The sequence below is a fragment of the Ovis aries genome, chromosome Y (assembly GCF_016772045.2).
Source record: "Ovis aries strain OAR_USU_Benz2616 breed Rambouillet chromosome Y, ARS-UI_Ramb_v3.0, whole genome shotgun sequence".
In the NCBI taxonomy this organism is placed as follows: domain Eukaryota; kingdom Metazoa; phylum Chordata; class Mammalia; order Artiodactyla; family Bovidae; genus Ovis; species Ovis aries.
This window is the reverse complement of record NC_082741.1, coordinates 2,120,794-2,141,572: the sequence shown is the minus strand read 5'-3', so window position 1 is coordinate 2,141,572 and position 20,779 is coordinate 2,120,794. Positions and strand designations below refer to the sequence as shown.

The following is a 20,779-nucleotide window of genomic DNA, read 5'->3' as shown; positions in this document are numbered from 1 at the left end:
ACCATCTCTCTTTTCAGAGTGTGGGCTGTAAGACGTGTGGGCCTAGTTGCCCAAAAGTTCCTATTCCCTCATTACAATTCATATTCAATTAAAATGTATTTTTTTCCCAACTCCTTTTGTATTTTCTAGGAATAGCCACTTTTGATCGTTCAAAGTGCCCGGTGTCGTAAGGATATGTGTCAGTCGGAGGCGAGTATGACATAGTCATTACTGCTATCCCAGATTTCTTGAATTAATGAACTCAGTTATTAGCTTCATCAGTACTCAGTACGCAACCAGTAAATTCCCGGAAATACAGACACAACCCTGAGAGAATCATGTGGCAATGTGCTAAGGATGTGTTCCTTCTCCTTCACGAAATTCCGTGAAGGCCCATCAGCTATGCACATAGCCATTTCTACATATATTTATATGTGAAAAGAATCAGGATCATCTCTCTAGACGTTTTTGGTTGAATATCTTGATTAGATAATGGCTAATTTGTTTCATTACAAAAAGGGCAGATGAGTAATTAAACTCAGAACTCTTACACATCCAGGAGTGACCCCTCTGAACACCTTCAGTTATGGACATAATTAAGTGTGATTAATTGGGTACCGCAATTAAAAACACTCATGCTGGGGTCAGGAGAACTTGGCCCCACCCTATAAAAGGGCACCCACCCTTTCCTGCTCATTTCTTCCTGGTTATTTATTTGCAAGTCTTCACATTGTTAAGAAAAAATATGTAGCAAGTTTCTCTTCCATCTTTTCATGGTAGCAGACATCTTTTCTCTCTGTTTCGAATATACCAAGTTACCTCTTTTTTTGTTTTCATCTACCTTTATTAAGATACAAGTGAAGTTGCTCAGTCATGTCCGACTCTTTGTGTGTCCTACTCTTTGTGACCCCATGGACTGCAGCCTACCAGGCTCCTCCGTCTGTGGGATTTTCCAGGTAAGAACACTGGAGTGGGTTGCCATTACCTTCTCCAGGAGGTCTTCCCAACGCAGGGCTTGAACCCAGGTCTCCCACATTGTAGACAAATGCTTATACCGTCCGAACCAACTGATGTATAATATACGACATATACGACATTTTTTTATCTAGTTTTATTAAGATAAAACAGATGCATAATGTATGACGTATAATTGATGCTTTTGAACTGTGATGTTGGAGAAGACTCTGGAGAGTCCCTTGGACTGTGAGGAGATCCCACCAGTCCATCCTAAAGGAAATCGGTCCTGAATATTCATTGGAAGGACTGATGCTGAAGCTGAATCTCCATTACTTTGGCCACCTGATGCCAAGAACTGACTCACTAGAAAAGACCCTGTTGCTGGGAAAGACTGAAGGCGGGAGGAGAAGGGGACAACAGAGGATGAGATGGTTGGATGACATCACTGATGTCATGGACATGAGTTTGAGCAAGCTCCAGGAGTTGGTGTTGGACAGGGAGGCCTGGTGTGCTATGGTTCGTGGGGTCGCAAAGAGTCGGACACGTCTGAGCAACTGAACTGAACAGAACTGACCTATAGTATTGTATTAATTTTAGGTGTACAGCATACTGACTTGATATGTGTATATATTGAGAATGATGACCACAGGAAATCTAGTTAACAGCCATCACCTCACCTAGTTGCAATCTTTTTTTATAATGAGCGCTTGTAAGGTCCACTCTGGCAACTATCAAATACACAATACAGTGTTGTTAGTTACAGACACCAGTCCGTACGCCACATCCGCAGGATTTGTCTTTTTTTAGAGCTGTAATCGAAGGATAATTGCCTTACAGCGTTGGGTTGGTTTCTGCCATACATCAGTGTAAAGCGTCCGTACATATAAATGGGCCTCCCTGGTGGCGCAGCTGGGAAAGAATCCGCCTGCAACGTGGGAGACCTGGGTTCCATCCCTGGGTTCGGAAGATCCCCTGGAGGAGGGAACAGCTACCCACCCCAGTGTTCCTGGGCTTTCCCTGGTGGCTCAGCTGGTAAAGAATCCGCCTGCAACGCGGGAGACCTGGGTTCCATCCCTGGGTTGGGAAGATCCCCTGGAGGAGGGAACGGCTACCCACTCCCATATTCTGGCCTGGAGAATCCCATGGTCTGTATAGCCCACGCGGTCGCAAAGAGTCAGACACGACTGAGCGACTTTCACTTTAATAAATATACGTATGCACCTTTTCTGTTGTCTCATCATTCAGTCCTCAGGAAAGGAAAGTGGTTTAATAAATACAGTCATTTCTTTCATTGGATATCATGCTATCTCCACCTAAATTGACATTGCTCCTTTCAACTTGAATGTATTTAATAAGAAATGATTCCTGGAGCTCATTTCTATCGACATTAGGTTAACCATCACCATCTTTTCTTTATATCTGTGTAATGAGGTGTGCCTTTTTTGATTGTAGAAGAAAAACGGTATTCTCACTCTCATTAACACATCCACTGTGTCCCACTGAAGGAGCTACGTTAAGCTTCGTGGATAAATCAGATCCCTGGGAGATCAATTAGGACATCACCCAGATGATCTGGGTCAATAGCTGCTTGTGATTTATAGAATATCAATCAGAAATCAAAAGGAAGCATATGGTAATAATTCAAGTGTTGGACGGGTTTAATAATTCTTGATGCTCGGTTTGATCATGTTTCCAGCAGAATCACCCCCTTTATCTCTGGACTCTTGTCTCAGCAACGTCGGAAGGCAGTCTGGGACTTTCTCAACGGTTGAGCACACAGTTACCACACAACCCAACAATTTAACCCCTTGATGTGTATCTAAGATAAATGACAGTACAGAGTAAACTCACATAGGAACATGCATCGCATTATTATTCATGAGAGGTAGAAGGCGGAAACAAACCAAATATCCATCGACGGATGGGTGGATGGATAGACGGTTGAACAGAGGAGGTCCGTCCTCTCAATTGAGGCTTCCCAGGTGGCCCAGTGGTGAAGAATCTGCCTGCAATTCAGGAGACCCAGGTGCAATCCCAGGGTCAGGAAGATCCCCCAGAGAAGGAAATGACAACTCACTCCAGTATTCTTGCCTGGAGAACCCCATGAACAGAGGAGCCTGATGGGCTACAGTCCATGGGGCCGCAGAGAGTCGGACTTTACAGTCTCTTTAACTTTTAACTCGCAGCACAAGATTGGGGTTCATCAGTGGCTACTTGAATAGAACGGTTCATGGATGCCCAGTTGGAAAAAAGACCGCATTGCTGTGTTACTTCCGTCTCAGACATTTTTTTTACAGCTGCAGGCAGCTTTTCTCTGAAGCATTCTGTATCACCCAGCACAGCCACTGGTGTGCTGGCCTTCGTTGCCATGGCAACTTCCCTTCCACTCATCCGTAAGGTCCAGGACCTTCAGGCATGGTCCAGTCTCATGAAGCATCCTAGCATGTGTGAAAGAAAAAGCCACTCTGTTGTTTTTTTTTTTAATGTGCCTCAATTTTAAAGTCTGTTTTGCATCCGTTACAATATTGCTTCTGTTATACATTGTAGGTTTTATTGCCGAGAGGCCCGTGGAATCTTTGCTCCCTGACCTTGGATGAAACCTGTGCCCCCTCCATTGGAAGGTGTGAAGTGTTAACTCCTGGGACACCAGGGAAGTCTGAACCTCTGTCTTTTAACCCACAACACACAAGAGCTCGTTTTTGCATTGCTCAGAGATATAACATTCGCATTCTCGATTAGGCTTCTCTTTCTCGGGTGGTCCTAGTGATAGAGAACCTGCCTTCCAATGCAAGAGACACAAGAGACGCGGGTCCAGTTGCTACGGGGTCCCCTGGAGGAGGGCATGGCTACCCACTCCAGTGTTCTTGCCTGGAGAATCCCATGGACAGAGACGCCTGGTGGGCTACAGTCCATGGAGTCATAGAGAGTCTGACGTGACTGAGGCAATTTAGCACACGTGCATACGTTCAAATTCCCAGTACCTTCTAACTTACACATTTGCTTCTTGGCACTGATTTCACAGCTACCAACCAAGTGTTTGGAATGCCTTCTTGTTCCGGGTGACTGAATCCCAAGGAGTCAGACTGCCTGCATCATTAAACCCTTCTTAATGGCCTGTGCCAAATTAGTCTTTTTCACATTGATTTAACAAGGATTTATGGGCTGCCCACCCATTCCAATGGGCTTCCCTGGTGGCTCAGATGGTAAAGAATCCACCTACAATGCAGGAGACCTGGGTTTGATCCCAGGCTACCACCTGACATTGAGCAGAGTTCCCTGTGCCATCCAGCAGGGCCTTGCTGGTTCTCCATGTTAAATGCAGCAGTGTGTCCATGTCCATCCCAGACTCCCTAACTATCCCTTCCGCCATACTTCCCCCTGGTGACCATAAGGTTATTACAGAGTATTAAGCAGAGTTCCCTGTGCTGGACAGCAGGGCCTTGCTGGTTCTCCATGATAAATACAGCAGTGTGTCCATGTCCATCCCAGGCTCCCTGACTATCCCTTCCCCCGTCTTTCCCCCTGGGAACCATAAGGTTATTACAGAGTATTGAGCAGAGTTCCCTGTGCTGTCCAGCAGGTCCTTGCTGGTTCTCCATGATAAATACAGCAGTGTGTCCATGTCCATCCCAAACTCCCTAACTATCCCTTCCGCCATCCTTCCCCCTGGTGACCATAAGGTTATTACAGAGTACTAAGCAGAGTCCCCTGTGCTGGACAGCAGGTCCTTGCTGGTCCTCCATGTTAAATACAGCAGTGTGCCCATGTCCATCCCAGACTCCCTAACTATCCCTTCCCCCATCCTTCCCCCTGGTGATGCCAAACGCAGACAAGCATATTACCAAAAAAAAGAAATTAAGAAAAATTACAGGCCAGTATCACTGATGAACATAGATGCAAATACCTCTGTGCTTTCTTACGTGTGTATGTGTATATGTGTGTGTGTTCAGTCACTAAGCCGTGCCCTACTCTTTGCAACCCTATGGACTGTAGCCCGGCAGGCTCCTCTGTCCATGAGACTCTCCAGGCAAGAATATTGGAGTGGTGCCATTCCCTCCCCCTAGGGATCTTCCTGACCCAGGGATTGAACCCACGTCTCCTGGGTCTCCTGCATTGGCAGGCACAGTCTTTATCCACGGAGCCACCTGGCAATCCCATATATCATTTCAGTGTCTCAGCCAAAGTATCCTTTAGGTCCTTGTCGATCTCTCTGTCTCTCTTGCCCGCTGCATCCATTAGCCACACCCCAGAGGCATAACCAAGACAGACTGTGTCTTGCTTCCCTTGAGTGGATCCATCCCACAGCTTCAGCTCGATCAACTGAACAACTAACTGGCCTCTCCATCTCCACTGTTTCCTGTCCCTCTCGTCGGTGCTGTGCCTGGGGTTCCTCTTCAGAAAGAAAAAGCAGTGTGTGCCCCTCTTTTCTTCAAAGCGTTGCAGTGGCTCACTCTTTCTGTAGGGTCACGGCCGAAGCCATCTAGATGACCGCAGGGCTGACGTCAGCCATTGCTGTTGTTACTAGCCTCCACTGCCTGGCCACACGTACCTCCCAGCTGTGCTTCAAATAAGCCTGCCAGGTCTGCACCTCTGGACGTTAGCCTTGCTATTTATTTTCCCTGAAACGTCTCCCTCTAACCAGAGTCACACTCAGCTTCCTTTCCTCTTCAAGTCTCACATCAAACATCACATTTTCCATTTTTAAAAATGCATTTAATTATTTTATCATATTTAAAATCTGACTTCTCTGGGTCTTGGTTGCCACACGTGAAGCCTTAGTTACAGCGTTTAGACTCTAGCTCCCTGAGCGGGAATCGAACTTGGGCCCCCTAAATTGCGAGCTCAGAGTCTTAGCCACTGGACCACCAGGGAACTCTCAGACACCCTATTTTCAGAGTCCTCTCCTGATCATGCTGTTTGAAATCTGACACCCCCATCCGCTTCTGGTCGCTCATACTCCGCGTATGCATTTCCGCAACTCTCATAACTTCTTAAGATATTATACAGCGCGTTTGTTATACTCTCTGTGTCTTGTAACTCAAAAACAATTTCCACAAGTGCAGAGGTCTTTGTCAATCTTTTTTTCTCCTCTAATGTATCCCTAACACCTTAGGAAATGTCTAGAGTAGAGACGGTGTTCTTTAAATGGTATTGAATTAATGAAAGAATTGAATTGAGAGGCTTCTAATGTAGGCAAACCATCAGGATAAATATGATAAAATTCTTCCATGCTGTGGCTGTCTTTGGGGTCTGTATAGCGTGGTGTTTGAAGATGGATCTATATTAGATAAAAATGCATATTGATAATGCCTGGGGAGATATTAGGATCTAACTTAATGTTGAGAGAAGAGACAGTGAAATGATTTTAAACCCGCAAATGAAAACAGAAGGCTGCAAATGAGGGAAATATTTTAAAACCCAAATAGAATAAATGAAGTGAAGGAAACGGCAACCCACTCCAATATTCTTGCCTGGAGAATCCCATGGACAGACGAGCCTGGCGGGCTACAGTCCAGGGGGTCTCAAGAGTCGGACATGACTTAGCAACTAAACCACCACAAATATCTTAGCTATTAATTCAGCTATATCAAAAACTGCTTTAAATGTTAAGGTTTTAAATATAGTGATTAAGAGAAAAAGGTTGTAAGAGCATGTTTAATTTTCTTTTAAGGGACACATACATATTGTGTAAAGGAAACCCATTTGAAATGTAAACTCAGAGATAGAAAATGAAGATTTAAGCAGGCCTGCGTTAATCAATGAAAGAGAAATCAAAAGATGCGTTAATTTTTGAGAGACTAGATTTCAGGACAAGGAAAAGCGTTGAGGGTGAAAATATGTTAAAGTGGACAGTTCTCCTTGGAGGTTTATCAGTCTGAAATGTGTACTCGCCAGGAGTATAAAAATATAGGAGGTAAAACCTTACAGAAGTGAGAGAAGAAAGAGAAAAATTCCCTCTTTCTAGCTGTAGAATTCCACTTACCTTCATCAATAACTGATAGATCCCTCAGGCTGAAAATCAGTAAGGGCGTCGCTCAGCGTAACAGCTGTATCATTCAAGTTGATCTCATTGGCGTTTATAGAATATTCCATCCAACCATAGCAGCAAGCACATTCTTCTCAAGTTCACATGCAACTGGGAACACATTCTGGGTGATAAAACATGACATATCCTAAGTGAAAGAACAAAAATAGAAAATAGCTTCCTAGTGTACATGGATCTAAATTAGAAAGCAAGGACTGAAAGATAGATCAAGAATTCTCAACTCACTGGAGATTAAATGACACAGTTCTGAATGACTCGTGGGAAAAAAAATACAGCTTATTGAAACATGTACGGTGCAGTGAAAGCTGGGTTTCATGGGACTTTTACAATATCAAATGCACATATTAGAAAAGAAGAGAGATATAAAAAGGATAACCTAAGTGTCTTAGGGAAGCATAGAAGGTGAATTTAGATCCAAAGCAAATTAAAGAAAATCAGTTATATAAATTAGGGCAGAGATCAATAAATTTTAAAAAAAAGAAAAAAAAAAAACAGGAAACCCACAGAGAAACATCAACAACACAAATAATAGGTGTCTGAAAAGATCAGTGATCAAGTCGTCTACATATTGTCTGCAGGTATAGGATGAAAGTGTGGTCACTCAGCTGTGTCCAGCTCTTTGCAAATCCATGGACTGGATCTTCTTGACACAGGGGTCCAACCTGGGTCTCCTGCATTGCAGGCAAGGTCTTTACCATCTGAGCCACCATGTAACCACCTGGATGGTCATACCTATTTCTTAAGAGTAGGAGGCAGCGGTTTGATGGAAATTGCTTATGATTTAAATTTCAAAATATGCAAGGGTGATTAAACAGTTTGTTTATGGAGTTAAAATTTAAAAACTGATGAAAATAGATTCCTAAGAAATGGAAACCATTACAAGAGCTGTTAGAGTCCAAAGGGGACTCAGAAGAAATACTACCACATTGCTTGTGGGTGCGTGCCAAGTCACTCAGCCATGTTTGCCTCTTTGCAACCCCATGGATGGTAGCCTGCCAGGCTCCTTTGTCCATGGGATTTCCCAGGCAGGAATACTGGAGTGAGTTACCATTTCATTCTCCAAGGGGGTCTCCCCAATGCAAGGGATCAAACCCAGGACTTCCACATTGGCAGGCAGATTCTTTTTCTCCTGAACCACCTGGGAAGCCCAACCTCTATGAGATAAGTAGCTTTCTCAACTGTCATAGAGATGGAGGAATTAAAGCTCAAAGAATCGGTATTAGCCAGTTTATCGTCCACGGAAAAGAGAGTCAGCGTTGAACTTGGTCACGGACATGAAAAGTTCACAGTCTTTGGCACTCAGGCTTTCTCATTTTATATTTGTAAAGCAAGGAAAATGTATCCCAATGAGAGAGATTATATAGAAATAAAATACGACACTCAGCATCATATGAATAGTTACCATTATAACATCCATTTCCGTATTACGGAGCTATTTCTGCACCCCAGCAAATGACCCGTCATAACAGTGATTTGTAGATCTTGTTGTAAAACCTTCTAATAAAAATTCCTCTGTAAGTATTCAATTCAGTTCACCAGGAATTCATCAGTTTGTCTTTTAGCAATGTAAGCAAAACGAAAAGTGAGGTTTCATACCAAAGCGTTTGGGAGCTGGTGCGATGCCACTGGCAGGACTGATCCCATAAAGAGAAGTCTTTCAACAGGAGCCTGGAGGAGGTCAGGAGTTGTAGGGGCCTGGGTTCTAAGAAAGGCTGAAGCTCCAACACTTTGACCACCTGATGTGAAGAGAGAACTCATTGGAAAAGACTCTGATGCTGGGAAAGGTTGAAGGCGGGAGGAGGAGGGGACGACAGAGGATGAGATGGTTGGATGGCATCACCGACTCCATGGAATTTGAGCAAACTCTGGGAGATGGTGATGGACGCGGAATTGTGGTGTGCTGCAGTCCATGGGGTCGCAAAGATTTGGACACAACTGAGCGACTGAACAACGGATTCCTTTTATTGGGCTCAGTGGTAAAGAATCAAGCTGTCAGTGCAGCAGTAACAGGACACACAGATTCGATCCCTGGGTCTGGGACGATCCTCTGGAGAAGGGCACGGCAACCCACACCAGTATTCTTGCCCAGAGAATCCCAGGGACAGAGGAGCCTGGTGGAATATAATCCACGGGGTCACAGGTGTGAATTCCTTTCGGTAAACTTTATGCCCACTTGGAAAGTGTAATAGGAACAGAGCCACTTCCTTTAAACATGCTGGAGTGGGGCCATTCCCTACAGGAGAGAGAACCAGACCCTAAGTATCTGAGGAAGCACTTGGCTACATGTCCAGTTCTATACGGTCTCCAGTCTTGCCTTGAGCTCCAGATTTTCTACATTTGGAAAGCAGAGCTTTGCCCCCTCTGAATGGATCCGTCTGCTCGTGAAAACAAAGCCTGGTTTTTTGCTGTTCTTGTTATCCCAATAGGCCTGTGTGGGACCCTGTTCACACCAGGTCCATCTCAGCTTCCTTCCTCAGATGCAAAGTTTTTGAAAGGTAGAGACCTGATCATTACTCAAGTAGCAGCCAAGAGAAGAAAGAGTGTCAACTGAACCAAAAGCATGCTTTGAAATTAATTTCTCATTTTGATATTAACTTCTTATTTCAATGCTTTCTTCTCTGCAGTCACCCTCTGGTTTTCCTTCTGTCTTTTAACTCTTGAGGTTTTTGTTGGCTATGTCAAAGATCTCTTACGGCAAATGTCCCATTGCACTTGAAAATGTGTGGGTTATCATCCAGCATCTTTTGATATCCATTCATAACACACTTCTACAGTGATAACAACACGGATTCTGTATGATTTCAACACCTTGAGGCCATGAAATTTTTGCCCCGGGTTTTATGTCCCTGGATATGTTCCAGTGGCTCCAGGTTTGTTGTGTGTGGGAACTTGAATAGAATTTGTATCCCATTGTTGTGTGAAAATTGTGTAAACCTTCTTTATGTTGAATGGCTTCATACTGCTTATCCGGGTCTACTGTATTCTTCTGCTTCTCTTTATATTCACGGTTACTTTTAAAGAGTTTGCTATTAAAATTCTAATTAAAAGCCTTAATTTACCTACTTAAAAATAATTGCAGGATGCATTGGAAGTATATGTAGCCTTGTTCTGTATTTTCCAAGTCTCCTCTACATGCGTTAATCATCTTTTCATAATAAAAAAGAAATAGAAGTTTAAAAATGAAAAGGAAAACATGATGAAAAATGATGACAGAGGGTTGGAAAATCCAGACTGAGAAGCCCACATAGGCTGAACAGCCTGCTCCTTGGGAAGGTGTAAATAGGCTTTTCGGGAACCTCCATGGAAGGATGTGCAAATAGACAGCATAGCTCAGGCTGGTGGCCAGGATAAGTGACACTCACATTCTCGTTTGTAGGCAATGGGAACCAAGAAAATGCCCTTCAGAGAGGAGAAACGTAACTGCGCTACCTGGAAAATGGTAAACAAGCATTTTAGGCCTGGAGGACCGGACTCAGAACCACGGAGCGTCACGGCAGCGTCACCAATATGATGCAACAAAGATGGTAGCCTTTTTTTTTTTTTTTCATAGTTTATGTGAGCTTGTGATGGACAGGGAGGCCTGGTGTGCTGCGATTCATGGGGTGGCAAAGAGGCGGACACGACTGAGCGACTGGACTGAACTGAACTGGACTGATACTTGATGTACAATGCTGTCTTCGTTTCAGATGTTCGGCAAAGTGATTGAGCGATAGATAGACTTTCCCATATTCTTTTCCACTATGGAAAAAAAGCAGGATATTGAATATTTCTCACCGGATACTGACTCTAGTTCCCTGTGCTCCATAGTACATCCTTGTTGTTTATCTGTCTTGAACAGAGTGGTATGTGTACACTTCCCTGATAGCTTAGCTGGTAAAGAATCCGCCTGCAGTGCAGGAGACCCCAGTTCAATTCCTGGGTCAGGAAGATCCCCTGGTTCAGGAAGAGAAGGGACAGGATGCCCACCCCAGTATTCTTGGGCTTCCCTGGTGGCTCAGCTGGTAAAGAATCCGCCTGCAATGTGGGAGACCTGGGTTCGATCCCTGGGTTGGGAAGATCCCCTGGAGAAGGGAAAGGCTACCCGACTCCAGTATTCTGGCCTGGAGAATCCCATGGACTGTAGTCCATGGAGTTGCAAAGAGTCAGACACGACTAACTGACTTTCAGCTTGAGTGTGTGTATGTTAATCCCGAACTCCTGCCTCATCCCTCCCTCCCTTCCCTGTTTGCTAACCCTAAGGTCGTTCTCTGCGTCAGTGGGTCAGCTTCTGGTTTGGCTCATTCATTTGCATTATTTACTTTCATTTCTACATTTTTATTGGCGTTTAGTTGATTTACAATGTTGTGTTAGTTTTTTCTGTACCAAAGTGACCGAGTTACACGTATATCGACTCTGTTTTAGATTCTGTTCCCTTATAGATCGTTACAGAGTATTGCGTAGAGTTCCTTGTGCTTTACAGTAAGGACATATTACTCATCAGTTGTATATATAGTGGTGTGTATATGTCAATCCGCATCTCCAAATCTGTCCCTCTCCCTCCTTAGCCCCTGGTCACCATCAGTTCAGCTCAGTCGTGTCCGACTCTTTGCAACCCCATGAATCTCAGCACGCCAGGCCTCCCTGTCCATCACCAACTCCCGGAGTTCACACAGAGTCACGTCCATCGAGTCCGTGATGCCATCCAGCCCTCTCATCCTCTGTCGTCCCCTTCTCCTCCTGCCCCCAATCCCTCCCAGCATCAGAGTCTTTGCCAATGAGTCAACTCTTCGCACGAGGTGGCCAAAGTACTGGAGTTTCAGCTTCAGCATCATTCCCTCCAAAGACATCCCAGAGCTGATCTCCTTCAGAAAGGACTGGTTGGATCTCCTTGCAGTCCAAGGAACTCTCAAGAGTCTTCTCCAACACCACAGTTCAGAAGCGTCAATTCTTCGGCGCTCAGCCACAAGTTTGTTTTTTACATCTGTGCCTCCGTTTCTTTTGTAAATGAGTTCATGTGAACCATTTTTTAAGATGCCGCACATAAGTGATGTCAAATGGTATTTGTCTTTGTCCGTCTGACTTACTTCACTTCCTATGACCATCTCCAGGTCCATCCGTGTGGCTTCAAATGGCTTTATTTCATTCAGTGATGTCATCCAGTATTTGTCTTTCTCTGACTTATTTCTTGAGAGTCCCTTGGACTGCACGGAGATCCAACCAGTCCATCCTAAAGGAAATCAGTTCTGAATATTCATGGGAAGGACTGAAGCTGAAGCCAAAGCTTCGATCCTTTGACCACCTGATGCAAAAAGGCGACTCATCGGAAAAGACCCTGATGCTGGAAAAGATGGAAGGCAGGAGCAGAAGGGGGCGACAGAGGATGAGATGGTTGGATGGCATCACCGACTCAATGGACATGAGTTTGAGCAAGTTCTGGGAGTTGGTGATGGACAGGGAGGCCTGGCGTGCTGCAGTGCATGAGGTGGCAAAGAGTCGGACATGACAGAGACTGAACTGACTGACTGACTTATTTCACTTAGTATAATGCCCTCCAAGCCCATCCATGTGGCTGCACATGGGAAAGTTTCCTTCTTTCTTGGCTGAGTAATATTCATTTGTATATATGGACTGTGTGTGCTAAGTCACAGCAGTCATGTCCAGCTCCTTGCAACCCCATGGACTGTAGCCCACCAGGCTCCTCTGTCCATGGGATTCTCCAGGCAAGAATACCAGAGTGGGTTGCCATTTCATCCTCCAGGGAATCTTCCCAGCCCAGAAATCGAGCTGTGTGTCTTACGTCTCCTGCATCGACAGGCACATTCGTCACCACTAGTTGTGTATGGGAAGTCCAGTATATATGGACTGCATCTTCCTTATCCATTCATCTCTTCATGGGCTTGATCATATCTACTGAATGCCTCCATTCCGGCACCTAGGTGAGACTCTGATTGGAAACCTTAGTCTCACTCGGATACCCCAAGCCGCTGGCCTGTCCACTCGTACAGCTGACCAAGGCAGGGACTCAGAGAGGTGTTATTCCTCTGTTATGCAAACCCAACAGGGACCAAAGAGGAACCAGAACTGCTTGCTCCTGTGGGAAAGACCAGCAGTTCCATGTGGATGAAGTTTGAGCTCAGACGGGCATGCACACCAGATGATCCCCGTCTGTGACGAAATGTCATGAGAAAGCCGTGCTTCGTTGCTATCGTTCAGTCGCTCAGTCGTGTCTGACTCCTTGCAACCCCATGGGCTGCTGCACGCCAGGCCTCCCTGTCCTTCACAATCTCCCGGAGCGTGCTCAAACTCATGTCCATCGAGTCAGTGATGCCACCCAACCATCTCATCCTCTGTCGTCCCCTTCTCCTCCCGCCTTCAATCTTTCCCAGCATCAGGCTCTTTTCCAATGAGTCAGCTTTTCACATCAGGTGGCCTAAGGATTGGGGCTTCAGCCTCAGCCTCAGTCCTTCCAATGAATATTCAGGGTTGATTTCCTTTAGGATGGACTGGTTGGATCTCCTAAGCCCTCCTTTAGACACACATCATAACTGCAAAGACATTCACCTCTCCCGGGACTTGTATGAACCAGTCGTGATACAAGTCACTTTTCTCTGCTGTGTATTTTATTTTACTTACTTGTTTATTTATTTTTGGCAGTGCTGAGTCTTTGTTACTGCACACGGGCTTTCTCTGGTTGCAGCAAGCAGGGACATCTCTCTGGTTGTGGTGTGGGGGCTTGTCCTTCCCCAGAATACGTGAAAAATACAGATAAATCACAGCGTCATTATGAGTGTTATAAGGATATGATTTGCAATACTCAGAGGATCATTTCAGTGAGTATAACGGTCATTACCCTGCCTATCCCAGGCTTCAGGAAAAGACTGTCAATGTGGGGACCCACCCTGCCTCCCAACTGCTAAAGAAATGAGAAACCGTAGTTAACTACCCCTCACCCACTGGGCCAAACACCCTTGTATACTCACCCTTCTCCATAAACCTACCTGAGCCTGCTTCTCTTCCCAGCTGTCTTTCTCTCCTGCTCAGATACCACTCGTTTTGAAATTCAGGTGGCTCCGTGGTAAAAAACACAGCTGCCAGTGCAGGAGATGCAAGAGACATGGGTTCTATCCCTGGTTCGGGAAGATCCCCTGGAGGAGGGCATGGCAACCCACTCCAGTATTCTTGCCTGCAGAACCCCATGGACAGAGGAGCCAGGTGGGGCTACAGTCCATGGGGCTGCAAAGAGTCAGACTTGACTGAGTGCACCCACTCACACTTACTTGCGCAGTAAGCACTTGGTAGGTGGCCAGTGTTAGGTAAACACTCTTCTCCTCTCTAGAAAGCATTCCTGCAGCCTCCTAGCAATGATTGCATCAAATCAAAACCACAGATTCGTTGATGCATATACCAGTCCATCCTGAAGGAGATCAGCCCTGGGTGTTCTCTGGAGGGAATGATGCTAAAGCTGAAACTCCAGTACTTTGGCCACCTCATGAGAAGAGTTGACTCCTTGGAAAAGACTCTGCTGCTGGGAGGGACTGGGGGCAGGAGGAGAAGGGGACGACCGAGGATGAGATGGCTGGATGGCATCACGGACTCGATGGACGTGAGTCCGAGTGAACTCTGGGAGCTGGTGATGGACAGGGAGGCCTGGCGTGCTGCGATTCATGGGGTCGCAAAGAGTCGGGCACGACTGAGCGACTGAACTGAACTGAACTGATAGTATAACTTCCTTGAGTGAAATGACCTAGATTCTGCTGACTTGATAAACCTGTTTCTGGTAAAGCGCTTGATACATGAACAGAAACTTTGCATCCAGGCATGGATACACGTTCATAAAGTCGAAAGTGAAAACAGAAATCATTGCCTCAGTTTAGCGAAAGCTGTATCGCATCCTTTGAGAAGGATGAGGGAGAACCCAGATGGTGTCGGTGGTCCCCAGCATCTTTGGCACCAGGGACCAGTTTTGTGGAAGACATCTTTACGTGGACCGGGGAAGGAGGATGGTTTTAGGATGATTCAAGCACATTGCATTTACTGTGCACTTTATTTCTAAGCTTATTCTGAGAGGACATACCAGTCTGTGGCCCAGAGGTTGGGGAACCCTGCCCTGTTGAACTGCAGACACATAGAAACTGGATTGAAAATATTCTAAACCATTACTTGCCTGAGAAACAGGAAAAGGAAATTCCAAATGCCAACACAGAAGCATAAAATGCAATAAAAGAGTAAAACTATTGTGAGCTGAAATGTTGTTATTTTAAAAAATTACATATAAAGAAATAAAAAAACATTATTTCATTCAGTGGTAGGTTCCAAGATACCACAGATATCTTTTTCCACTTAACGTATGTTTGGCTGAGCTGAATCTTTGCTGCCATCCTCAGGCTGTCTCTAGCTGTGGCGAGTGGGGGCTACTCTTTCGTGGCACGGGGGCTTCTTGTTGCTGTGGTTTCTCTTGTGGCAGAGCATGTGCTCTAGAGCCCATAGGCCCAGTAGTTGTGGCCCCCAGGCTGAGCTGCCCTGTAGTATGTGGGATCTTCCTAGACCAGGGATCGAACTCATCCCCTGGATTTGCAGGTGGATTCTTAACCACTAGACCACCGGGGCACAGGTAGCTTCAAAGAGTTGCATGGAAATAAACACCAAAAAGTAATTGATTAGCAAATTACAATGTCACTCAGGATCGAAGAGCCCATAAAATATTTTCAGGCATGTACACGCTCAAGCTACTGGAGCTCCCTGGGACTCTGGTAAATAAAATTTCCAGAGAATATAGGCATGCCCACATATTGCGGGCTTGAGTCTAGAATACCACAGTAAAGCGAGTCACGCAAGTTTAATTTCCTAGCGTATACAAAAGTTGTGTTTCTAATATAGTACAATCTATTAAGCGTGCAGGAGTGTTATAGCTAACAAATTACATACCATAATTTAAAAATACTTTATTGCTAAAAGATAGTGAATATCTTGGCACTGCAGGATGCCACAAAATTTCAATTTATAAAAAAAAGGGGGGGGAATTATTCGCAAAACATGAAAATGTGGCATAAATCTTTACAACACACAATGCAGAAATATGCCTGTATGTTTGTAGAACATGACAGCTACTCTTTTGTCCACAGAATTCCAGGCAAGAGTAGCAGAGTGGGTTTCCATTCCCTCCTCCAGGGCATCTTCCCGACCCAAGGAGGAAACCTGGGTCTCCCTCATTGCAGGCAAACTCTTTACCGTCTGGGCCGCCAGGGAAGTCCATGACAGTTAAACCTAGGAGCAAAATATGTGATTGTGTATGGAGCCCTTTTGAGCCATGACCTTATATCTACAGTGGTCAAAATAATTGTTTGCTTTTGTTTATAATGTGCGAAAATGTTGGATTTACAATCCTAGAAGACAATGCATGGAAGACGGCAGGTGAAGATAAGGTTTAAAATACTTTCAGATTCTTCAGTCTTTGAGGAGAAAGTTAGATGTGTCAAGTAGTTACATATATTTTGTATGCATGAATTAAAATGTGAGGATTAACCACTGAAGAATAGAAAACAAACATCAAATTACAAACCCATGGAGGATAAGAGGGCTGATCAAAATTGGATCAGTCCAGCGGGGGCCGTGAGACAGAGAGGAATAGGAAAGGAAAACAGAACCTTCACGTTACTTACCTAGGAACAGGGACAGAATTAACACTACATGTAGAAATGGTGAAACATGGAGAATGGATTCATCGAACAAACTAGTTATGTAGGAGTCAGTGTTGTGTGCAAATGAGGCAATGCAGAATGATACATTCATCAGAATGTAAAAAATTGCACACAAAAATCCTATGTATTATTCATGAGTCAATGAATAATAACCCTGTCTTCACGTGAGTGATACAAGACAGTTTCATGAAAAGGGTTGTCTAGGCTGAGAGGAGGACAAATATGCTATTAGAATAATGCATACTTCCTCTTACCTTTTTTTTTTTAAGTAAACATTTGAGTGGAAAGTCTCAACTTTAAACGTATGTACGCTGGATTATGGTTGCTGGACTTCCACCATCTTCCTTCTTTCTTTCCCGTTGTAAACATGTTTCAACGTGAAAAGTTCATCTTCTGTAAGCTTAGAACGTATCTCAGTGGATTATAAATGGCACCTACAAGCATGTGATGTTTTGAAACCTCAAGTGTTTGAATAATAAAGCGTCTTTGCGGCAAATATTCAAAACGGGATCCCAACCAGCACAGCGGAAGTATTTTGGAGGAAGACTACAATTGAGCCAAACTCTGTTTCCCTTCCAGGTGGGCTGATGGTCGTTAGCAGGACTTCCTGAGTCCTGAGAAAGAAACAGATGGAAGCATACCTGTAAGTCTTTAATGTATGAATTATTTCTGGAAACTAGAGGTTCTTTGGGGGAAAAAAAAAATGTGCTAGAGTCTGGGCATATTTCCAGAGAAAACCATAACTTGAAAGGACATACTGATAGCACCATTCACAATAGCCAGCACGTGGGAGCAATGTAGGAGAAGGCAATGGCACCCCACTCCAGTACTCTTGCCTGGAAAATCGCATGGATGGAGGAGCCTGGTGGGCTGCAGTCCATGGGGTCGCAAAGAGTCAGACACGACTGAGCGACTTCACTTTCACTTTCCACTTTCATGCATTGGAGAAGGAAATGGCACCCCACTCCAGTACTCTTGCCTGGAAAATCCCATGGATGGAGGAGCCTGGTGGGCTGCAGTCCATGGGGTTGCTGAGGGTTGGACATGACTGAGCGACTTCAGTTTCCCTTTTCACTTTCCACTTTCATGCGCTGGAGAAGGAAATGGCAACCCACTCCAGTGTTCTTGCCTGGACAATCCCAGGGACGGAGGAGCCTAGTGGGCTGGCATCTATGGGATCGCACAGAGTCGGACATGACTGAAGCGACTCAGCAGTAGCAGCAGGGAGCCACCTAAGTGTCCACCCACATAGGAATGGATAAAGAAGTTGCGGTAAATATATACAGGAGACTATGACTCAGCTGTATCCACGTCTCACTATCGTAAAAAGTGCTGCTATGAACATTAGGGTGCGTATATCCTTCTGAATTATGCATTTCTGCAGATACGTGCCCAGGAGTGGGATTTCTGAATCATATGGTAGCTCTATTTTTTTTTAAGGAACCTCCATACTGTTTTCCCTAGTGGAGGCAGCACTTTGCATTCCCACTAACACTGTAGGAGGGTTCCCTTCTCTCCTTCCCCTTGCCAGCATTTATTGTCTGTAAACTGTAAATAATGGTCGTTCTGATCCGTGTGAGGTGATAGCTCATTGTAGTTTTGATTTGCGTTTCTCTGAGATAATCAGCGATGGTGAGCACCTTTTCATGTGTCCTTTGGTCATCCATAATTCTCCGGTGGAAAAATGTATGTTCAGGTCTCTGCCCATTTTTTTGAGTGAGTTGTTTTGTGCGTTATTGAGCTGTATGAGCTGTCTTGTGTTTTTTGGGAGATTAAGCTCCTGTCATTTGCATTGTTTGCAAATTTTTCTTCCGTCCCATAGATTGTCTTTTCGCTCTGTTTATAGTCTCTTTTTTTTGCTGTGCAAAAGCTTTTAAGTTTGATTAGATCCCATTTGCAAAATGGAGTTTCTAACTCATCATGTTGGCAGGCTTTTCATGAAAGGGATAAAGCCAACAGAGCTTACTGTGGTATTGAGAGGCTAAGGAAACAGAAACGAGAAACAAATCCCAATTCATTATACGAATGTGGATTGGATACAAAAGCCTAGTAAACATGGGGCGGGGGGGGCGGTGGTGGAATATCACACGCTGAATTTAAGTGTAATACAAAAGAGCATAGGTAATAGTCTCATTGTTCAGTGGCGTCTGACTCCTTGCAACCCCATGGACTGTAGCTCGCCAGCCTTCCCTGTCCATGGGATTCTCCAGGCAGGAATACTGGAGTGGGTGGCCGTTTCCTCCTCCAGGGGGGTCTTACCTGGCCCAGGGATCGAACCCACGTCTACTACATTGCCAGGTGGGTTGTTTACCACTGAGCCACCAGTAAATCCAAGTAAAAGACTAGTTGAAATCCATAACCTGTCGGGTAATGTTTAAATGACTGTAATACTTCAAAAGTCCAGCTGGCATTTAAAACTGTCTTATTAGGGAAAATGAGATATTTTTAGAAAGTCATCTTCATTTCTTTCCTCTTTTATTGACGTATATAACTAATAATCAGTGAAGAGTAGAAATATGGACAGCAGAAGTAATCATATTTACTACCCGCACAGATGGATAGTTAATTTGGGACATTACTTCTGAAAATTGGACTTTCCGTTTCATATTTGAGTGAACCGAATTTCAGAACAATAGAATGTGTGACTGTTTCAGCTCTTACTTAATCCTGAACTGAAATCCTAGTGGGGCTTTAAACAGCTTCCTTCAGTGATGTTAAAAAATATATATATATATATTATTCAACTCCTCTTAAGCCACCTTTACATAATACTAGCTTCTTTATGGGAAACCAAATCCCATAATGCTTATTACAGAGAGAATCGCATTTGCTTTTGAATTTTCTTGAACCACACACTTTGAAGCAGGTTAGAAATTAGAATGTAATATAAATGAAAAACCAGGGGGAAAATAGCACTGGAATGAGACTGTCAGTGAAGATTTCCCTCTGGCAATTTTATTTCCACCGCAGAGAAAAATACAAGCATATTCTAAATCTGTTTCAATATGTGAGGGAGTTTTAAGTTTGATACTAGAAGATTAGCTGTTTGGGAGCAGAAGCAAAAAGGCAGGGAGAGTTGGTTTTAGAAAAGTAAAACTCTATATAAACCTAGAAACCTGAGTCTCTGCTGAGGTGGTAGTTCCGCCGCTCAGTCGTGTCCGACTCTTTGGGATCCCGTGGGCTGCAGCACAGCAGGCCGCCCTGCCCTTCAGTATTTCCCAGAGTGTGCTCAAACTCATGTGCATTGAGTTCGTGATGCCATCCAACCACCTCACCTTCTGTCGCCCCCTTCTCGTCTTGCCTTCAGTGTTTCGGGGTCTTTTCCAATGAGTTGACGCTTCCCATAAGCTGGCCAAGGTATTGGAGGGTCAGCTTAAGCAATGACATGAGTACCTTGTGACTAAATTCCAATGTGTCCGATTCCATCACTGTGAATGGAACTCACCTCCGCGTGAATGAAGGAATGCTTCCCCCCACCCCAGCCCATTCAAGAATCCCACATTCAGCGTCATGTGGCTTTTTTTTTTTTCTCTTTTTTTTTTTTTTTTTACATTTTTATCTGCCCTGGGTCTTTGTTGCTGGGTAAGGGATTTTCTCTAGTTGCAGCCAGTTGGGGCCACTCTGAGTTGCAAGACGTGCACTTCTCCTGTGGTGATTTTCCTCATTGAGGAAAATGGGGCTTCAGTCATTGCCACACATGGAGTCAGTAGCTGTAACGCACAGGCTCAGTTGCCCTAAGGCAGGCAAGATCTTCCCGGACCAGGGATGGAACCCATGTCCCTGGCATTGGCAGGCGGATTCTCAGCCACTGGACCACCGAGAAAGTCTGTCACTTGGCGCTGAATGTCACGTCCCCAACGTTTCATCTCACCTGTGACCATGTCTCAACCCTCACTTACTCTTCCATAATCATGAGCACCTAGAGGACAGCTGAGGCATCAAATGTTTGTTATCAACGGGGAGATAACAGGCGGAGGCCGCCTTAGATGTAATTTATCATAGATCCAGCCTTGAAGATAGAAGGAGAACTCTTAGCAGAGACGAAAAGTTGTTTCCTTTGATATCCATTTAGTGTGTAGTGAGGATGCGGTATACCACGCCTAATGTTTGTAATACTAGT

The 20,779-nt window shown here is 44.7% G+C and overlaps 1 long non-coding RNA gene across 1 annotated transcript in view; it reads left to right on the top strand.

Moving 5' to 3' along the window:
* Positions 1 to 20,779, top strand: part of LOC105605322 (uncharacterized) — a 128,418-nt gene that overhangs the window by 42,204 nt on the left and 65,435 nt on the right. The window contains exons 3-5 of the long non-coding RNA XR_009598983.1: positions 130 to 935; positions 1,774 to 10,506; positions 17,239 to 17,302. This is a non-coding gene — a long non-coding RNA (uncharacterized LOC105605322). The remainder of the gene's footprint in view (positions 1 to 129; positions 936 to 1,773; positions 10,507 to 17,238; positions 17,303 to 20,779) is intronic.